This window comes from Ciona intestinalis, chromosome 10 (genome assembly GCF_000224145.3).
Source record: "Ciona intestinalis chromosome 10, KH, whole genome shotgun sequence".
In the NCBI taxonomy this organism is placed as follows: Eukaryota; Metazoa; Chordata; class Ascidiacea; order Phlebobranchia; family Cionidae; genus Ciona; species Ciona intestinalis.
This window is the reverse complement of record NC_020175.2, coordinates 2,171,638-2,178,092: the sequence shown is the minus strand read 5'-3', so window position 1 is coordinate 2,178,092 and position 6,455 is coordinate 2,171,638. Positions and strand designations below refer to the sequence as shown.

General features: G+C 35.6%; 2 long non-coding RNA genes across 2 annotated transcripts; both read right to left on the bottom strand.

The window, feature by feature from the left end:
* Positions 1-294: 294 nt before the first annotated feature.
* LOC100176295 lies at positions 295-1,003 on the bottom strand. The gene is made up of 3 exons (XR_717423.3): positions 893-1,003; positions 707-836; positions 295-404 (listed from the first exon to the last, which is right to left on the bottom strand). It is a non-coding gene; the product is annotated as an uncharacterized LOC100176295 (long non-coding RNA).
* A 3,866-nt stretch (positions 1,004-4,869) lies between these two features.
* Positions 4,870-5,581, bottom strand: LOC100178617. Its single transcript, XR_182123.4, has 3 exons — positions 5,468-5,581; positions 5,282-5,411; positions 4,870-4,979 (listed from the first exon to the last, which is right to left on the bottom strand). It is a non-coding gene; the product is annotated as an uncharacterized LOC100178617 (long non-coding RNA).
* Positions 5,582-6,455: the final 874 nt, after the last annotated feature.

The following is a 6,455-nucleotide window of genomic DNA, read 5'->3' as shown; positions in this document are numbered from 1 at the left end:
TAAGTTTGCTACTGCCACCTTGTTCTTTCGCTGTTTGCAAAATAATTATGATGGGTGGCGCTAAAGATAACGAAAAATCTGTAAAATATACAGTTATGAAGTATCATTCCCGTTGAACAAGGCCAACGTGAGTAATATACGTTCGCAAAACTGTTTTTTTTTATTGTTTATTTCCTGTATAAAATAACTTTAAACATGTGGAACATTCTGGAATCTCTTTACTGGTGCAATATAGATCTGTGCTAATACTGTTCGCCTTCACAGAATAAATTTCCAGGTAATAGTTCAAAAAAAGATGAATTCGAGTTTAATTTATTGTCATCGTCGATTTATAATGATGAACACTTATTGTCCTTACCAACGGTCATCCTCTTTTGGTTCTTCAATCGATTCTACATCTTCAGCTGAAACAAAAGCGAATTGTGAAACACTGGGATATATTATGTTTTAAATAATTCAAGCCATTTATCTCTGTGGTTTAGTGGTTACACGCTCGCATCATTACAAAAGGATAATGAATGTGTTTTTGATAAAGCTTCCACAGTTGATGGCGGGCGGGTGCTTAACCCAAATTTTATCCCACAAGAAAAAATATCATTAACAAATTTAGAATTTTGTTTAGACTCATAAGCGTACGCTGACCAGCTACACCAGAACAAAAAAGTGCCAATATTTCAAAGAAACAGGCTAAAAATGAATAACTTACATTCTTTCGCTGCCTTTTGGTTCCACCATCGACGACGGCCACCGCGACGACGACGACGCCACGCATCAGTGGTATCGGTGAGGACGAGGAGTCCGATGACGAGCAAGAGAAGGAAAAGTGACTTGTTCATCTGCAGAAACACCCGTTTAGTCAAATGAAATTGCAATGTTACTACATGCCACTTACTTTTAATGCTGTAGAAAACAGTTACTTTCTTGTTCAAAACATCGCCTTATATAAAAATCTGATCACGTTTATGGTATGAATAATTTCCGAAATATTTTTCTAAAAGAGAAAGCCAGTTTAAATAGCATCCTGTTTACTGCAGCCAACATCCTGGAGGTTGGTGGGAGAGGAGAATTAATCTGCTCTCTCTTAATGCAACAGGACCCAAAGTCGTTTTGTTAACTTCCCATAATAAGTTTTTGGTAATTTTCCAAGAAAGGCTTATACGCAGTACATGGAGATCTTAAAGTAGTGCTGTACTGTGCAAATTCCAGTTCACCGCCATGCAAAGAATGAGACCAGCCACACATGTGCCGTTTACACTTATGTAACTATTTTGTAGGGATTTTTAAATAAAATCATTTAGTTAACACATAATTGGCCAGTGAGTTAGAAAAATTTTCGTTAAATGTGTTGCACAAAAACAAACATGTCCACTATGATTGTCGCATCGTGTCTTGACTGTTGGGTAACCTATATTATGGTTGCGGAGCGAACGCATAATAAGTCAAACTTCGAACGGTTCTGTTTCATAAAATTATCTTTTAATTTTCCTGGGTGTCAATTTATTTTGGTTATAACTGCTTTATTAAAAGCTAACCATACAGTAACAACTTGTTACTGTTTAACAACACTTTCTTCATGCTTCGTGATTGGGGCTTTCTACAGAAAACGTTTTAATTGCTTCCCGTAAAGCCGAGAGTTTCTCCACCACCAGAGTGCGATGGATAGATGATAAGAGAGTGGTTTTAGTTACTTTCCACACATAAAAAAAAAAAAAAAAAAAAAACTTTCCACACATGCATCCTGTTTACTGCAGCCAACATTCTGGAAGTTGGTAGGAGAGGAGAACTTATCTGCTCTCTTTTCATGCAACGTGATCTAAAATCGTTTTGTTAACTTCCCATAACAAGTTTTTGGTAACTTTCCAAGAAAGGCGTATACGCAATATATGAAGATCTTGAAGTAGTGCTGTACAGTGTAAATTCCAGTTTTCCCGCCATACAAAAATAAGTACAGCCACACACGTGCCGTTTACACTTATGCAACTTTATGGGTAATCATTTTAGGGACAATTTTTTTATTTAATGTTCAAAATGTGGATATTTCAGATAAATAAAGCAATTACCGTTAAATGTCTCGCTCAAAGATAGATACGCCCGCAATGGTGACGGCAACCAACTTCTAACCCGGTATCATTTGGCTATGATCCTACCATTTTAACAGCTTTTTAACATATTAATATGTAATGAATAAATAAACTTGGTTTAATTATCTTCGATTGGCGGGGAAACGACAGTCGTTATAACGCGGGTGTTCTCTTGCATATATTTTCGTCACAGCTAACATTTTTATGTTACTTTAAGAGTAATTATTTCGTAGGGATTTTTAAATTTATTTGTATTGTATTCCTAATAATATAGCTAACCCATATTTGGCCAGTGAGTTAGAAGAAAATTGTTTCTTTAAATGCGTTGCACGAGAACAAACATTTCCACAGTGATTGTCGCGTCGTGGCTTGACCAGTTACCCATATTTATAGTTGCTGAGCGAACTCAGAGCCGTTAAGCCAAATTGAACGGTTCTGTTTCATAAAATTATCTTTTAATTTTCGTGGGTGTCAGTTTATTTTGGTTATAACTGCTTTATTAAAAAACTATATAGTAACAACACTTTCTTTATGCTTCGTGATTGGGCTTTCTACAGATAACGTTTTAATTGCTTCCCGTAAAGCCGAGAGTTTCTCCACCACAAGAGTGCGAGGATAGATGATAAGAGAGTGGTTTTAGTTACTTTCCACACATGCATCCTGTTTACTGCAGCCAACATCCTGGAGGTTGGTGGAAGAGGAGAACTTATCTGCTCTCACTTGATGCAACGTGATCTAAAGTCGTTTTGTTAACTTCCCATAACAAGTTTTTGGTAACTTTCCAAGAAAGGCTTATACGCAGTATATGGAGATCTTAAAGTAGTGCTGTACAATGTAAATTCCAGTTTTCCCGCCACGCAAGAATAAGTACCAGCCACACACGTGCCGTTTACATTTATGCAACTTTATGGGTAATCATTTTAGAGACAATTTTTTTATTTAATGTTAAAAATGTGGATATTTCAGATAACTAAAGCAATTACCGTTAAATGTCTCGCTCAAAGACAGGTACACGTCCGCAATGGTGACGGCAACCAACTTCGAACCCGGTATCATTTGGCTATGATCCTACCATTTTAACAGCTTTTTAACATATTAATATGTAATGAATAAATAAACTTGGTTTAATTATCTTCGATTGGCGGGGAAACGACAGTCGTTATAACGCGGGTGTTCTCTTGCATATATTTTCGTCACAGCTAACATTTTTATGTTACTTTAAGAGTAATTATTTCGTAGGGATTTTTAAATTTATTTGTATTGTATTCCTAATAATATAGCTAACCCATATTTGGCCAGTGAGTTAGAAGAAAATTGTTTCTTTAAATGCGTTGCACGAGAACAAACATTTCCACAGTGATTGTCGCGTCGTGGCTTGACCAGTTACCCATATTTATAGTTGCTGAGCGAACTCAGAGCCGTTAAGCCAAATTGAACGGTTCTGTTTCATAAAATTATCTTTTAATTTTCGTGGGTGTCAGTTTATTTTGGTTATAACTGCTTTATTAAAAGCTAACTATATAGTAACAACACTTTCTTTATGCTTCGTGATTGGGGCTTTCTACAGAAAACGTTTTAATTGCTTCCCGTAAAGCCGAGAGTTTCTCCACCACAAGAGTGCGATAGAATAGATTATCAGAGAGTGGTTTTAGTTACTTTCCACACATGCATCCTGTTTACTGCACCCAACATCCTGGAGGTTGGTGGGAGAGGAGAACTTATCTGCTCTCTCTTCATGCAAAAACAGAGTATGAATTGGTAATAAATAATATACACTCAGCATTAATTTCTGTGGGTAGCGTCGCCGAGTGGTCTAAGACGCTGCTTTAGGCACCAGTCATTTCGATGGCGTGGTTTCGTATCCCACCGCTGCCAAATATTTTTTTATTTTCATAAAAACAAAGCATGATTTGATAATAAATAATAAAAAAATCCCATATAGCTGTTTAAATTAAAATACATATATACGGTTGCGTAATGAACAAATTGACGTGGAAACTTTCGTGTTTGCAATAAGATCAAACGACCAAATTATATTTTACACTTATAATACTATAACTTTCCTTATGAACATTGCTTCAGAAAATATATGTTTTGTTCCGAAACAGTTTACTATGTTTCGAAAATATTTATTTTGTTCCGTAAACAATACGTTTTGTTTCATACACTATAAATTTTGTTCAGAAACAAAATGTTTTAATCCGCAAACAATATTTTGTTATCCAAAAACGATATTTTTCGATCCGAAAATAATATTTTTTGTTCCGAATTAAAATGTATTTTTTGACTCATCTATTTGGTTTATACACCTATTACTTTATTTTGTCAAATAATTTAATGTTTTATTTACTTAATGTAGTAACAAGGGGTAGTAAAATAAAAAGTGAAAACTTCTTCTATCGAATTATTATTTTTTCGTCAAATCGCACATGGACCATTATCGCCTCAAGTGTTCAAAAAAAATTCATAACAAAATCAAGAAATTATGTTCCGGAAGTGAACAAAATATTTCGTTCCGAACATAAATATCGATAGTGACTTTACCGATGGGTGACGCCAAAGATAACGAAAAATCTTTAAAAAATACAGTTATGAAGTATCATTTCCGTTGAACAAGGCCAACGTGAGTAACATACGTTCGCAAAACTAAATTTTTATTGTTTATTTCCTGTATAAAATAACTTTAAACATGTGGAACATTCTGGAATCTCTTTACTGGTGCAATATAGATCTGTGCTAATACTGTTCGCCTTCACAGAATAAATTTCCAGGTAATAGTTCAAAAAAAGATGAATTCGAGTTTAATTTATTGTCATCGTCGATTTATAATGATGAACACTTATTGTCCTTACCAACGGTCATCCTCTTTTGGTTCTTCAATCGATTCTACATCTTCAGCTGAAACAAAAGCGAATTGTGAAACACTGGGATATATTATGTTTTAAATAATTCAAGCCATTTATCTCTGTGGTTTAGTGGTTACACGCTCGCATCATTACAAAAGGATAATGAATGTGTTTTTGATAAAGCTTCCACAGTTGATGGCGGGCGGGTGCTTAACCCAAATTTTATCCCACAAGAAAAAATATCATTAACAAATTTAGAATTTTGTTTAGACTCATAAGCGTACGCTGACCAGCTACACCAGAACAAAAAAGTGCCAATATTTCAAAGAAACAGGCTAAAAATGAATAACTTACATTCTTTCGCTGCCTTTTGGTTCCACCATCGACGACGGCCACCGCGACGACGACGACGCCACGCATCAGTGGTATCGGTGAGGACGAGGAGTCCGATGACGAGCAAGAGAAGAAAAAGTGACTTGTTCATCTGCAGAAACACCCGTTTAGTCAAATGAAATTGCAATGTTACTACAAGCCACTTACTTTTAATGCTGTAGAAAACAGTTACTGTCTTGTTCAAAAAACATCGCCTTATATAAAAATCTGATCACGCGTTCATGGTATGAATAATTTCCGAAATATTTTTCTAAAAGAGAAAGCCAGTTTAAATAGCATCCTGTTTACTGCAGCCAACATCCTGGAGGTTGGTGGGAGAGGAGAATTAATCTGCTCTCTCTTAATGCAACAGGATCCAAATCGTTTTGTTAACTTCCCATAACAAGTTTTTGGTAATTTTCCAAGAAAGGCTTATACGCAGTACATGGAGATCTTAAAGTAGTGCTGTACTGTGCAAATTCCAGTTCACCGCCATGCAAAGAATGAGACCAGCCACACATGTGCCGTTTACACTTATGTAACTATTTTGTAGGGATTTTTAAATAAAATCATTTAGTTAACACATAATTGGCCAGTGAGTTAGAAAAATTTTCGTTAAATGTGTTGCACAAAAACAAACATGTCCACTATGATTGTCGCATCGTGTCTTGACTGTTGGGTAACCTATATTATGGTTGCGGAGCGAACGCATAATAAGTCAAACTTCGAACGGTTCTGTTTCATAAAATTATCTTTTAATTTTCCTGGGTGTCAATTTATTTTGGTTATAACTGCTTTATTAAAAGCTAACCATACAGTAACAACTTGTTACTGTTTAACAACACTTTCTTCATGCTTCGTGATTGGGGCTTTCTACAGAAAACGTTTTAATTGCTTCCCGTAAAGCCGAGAGTTTCTCCACCACCAGAGTGCGATGGATAGATGATAAGAGAGTGGTTTTAGTTACTTTCCACACATAAAAAAAAAAAAAAAAAAAAAACTTTCCACACATGCATCCTGTTTACTGCAGCCAACATTCTGGAAGTTGGTAGGAGAGGAGAACTTATCTGCTCTCTTTTCATGCAACGTGATCTAAAATCGTTTTGTTAACTTCCCATAACAAGTTTTTGGTAACTTTCCAAGAAAGGCGTATACG